This window comes from Pteropus vampyrus, unplaced genomic scaffold, assembly GCF_000151845.1.
Source record: "Pteropus vampyrus isolate Shadow unplaced genomic scaffold, Pvam_2.0 Scaffold21, whole genome shotgun sequence".
Lineage (NCBI taxonomy): Eukaryota > Metazoa > Chordata > Mammalia > Chiroptera > Pteropodidae > Pteropus > Pteropus vampyrus.
The window spans coordinates 2596414-2597541 of record NW_011888802.1 but is presented as its reverse complement, the minus strand read 5'-3'; the positions used below and the strand labels follow the sequence as shown (position 1 = coordinate 2597541).

The 1128-nt window shown below is 32.0% G+C and overlaps 1 pseudogene; it reads right to left on the bottom strand.

Moving 5' to 3' along the window:
• Positions 1–439: 439 nt before the first annotated feature.
• On the bottom strand, positions 440–558 carry LOC111736678 (annotated as a pseudogene).
• Positions 559–1128: the final 570 nt, after the last annotated feature.

Genomic DNA, 1128 nt, shown 5'->3' with positions numbered 1-1128 from the left:
CCCCCCAAAAGAATTTAAGTACAATGTAATAGAGCAGAAATAACAGAAATTTCTTATTTTCACTGTCAGAGTCGGGAAAGGGTTGGATTAGGTATTAATTAATACATGTGAATATTGTAGTCTCTGAGTTGAAATCTTACTGACAATGGAACCCTCATTTGCTCCTTTCTCAATTGACTTTTGCTTTAACATCCTTGTGTTGGATAGTCGAGATAAGCTATATTCTATCCTGTCTAATAAAGGAGGTCAAGAAATACTAAATATAAATGCTGTTATCTGTCACATATTAAAACACTGTGTAAGGTATTTTTTTTGTTTTTGTTAGTAAATAACATGGAGAACATTTTCTTCTAAAGAAAACTAAACTTTATACAAAACACAGAGCAGAAAATAAAGCTACATTTCTTTTTTCTTTCTCTCTCTCTCTCTTTTTTTTAATCGTCTACAGCGCCTGGTATTCCTAGGTGATCTCCTATCCCAGTACTAACTAGGACCGACCTTGCTTAGCTTCTGAGATCAGATAAGGTTGGGTGCATTCAGGGTGGCATGGCCATAGACAACATTTCTACAGGAAATATAAGGAATTTAACATATTAGGATGCAGAGTACTTGATGATTTAGATTGGAACAAGTTTTTGAAGGACACTAACTGGTCTGTTAATAATTTTGGATATTTGACATGAAGAGTAAAGTTGAAATATAGAGTTCTGAGCAGAGGATTAACATAAATACATTTGTTTTTTTTTCTCCAAAACTAAAGAGGATGAATAGAGGTTGAGAATAGACTGCTGGAAGAAAAACAACTTATAAGCGTGGTGTAAAGATAATCAAGATCTGAATAAAAAAGACAAATGCAAATAGGAAAAAAAAAATTCTGGAGATAGTTTTGCTTAATCTTTCTACCAAATAGGGTAAAGACTTTGTTTATGTTTTGAAAAATCAGACATTGAATGAGTTCTTAAATTTGGATATTTTTAAATCTACGGTAAAATATGCTTGAGCTAAAATGATTTCATAGGTCAGTGTTACAATGGTATCTAACATTATAGACCATCAGCTTACACAATGAGAGTTCCTTTAATAAGAGAGAAAAGGAAAATAAAAGACTGAAAAGAAAAATGTCTTCTA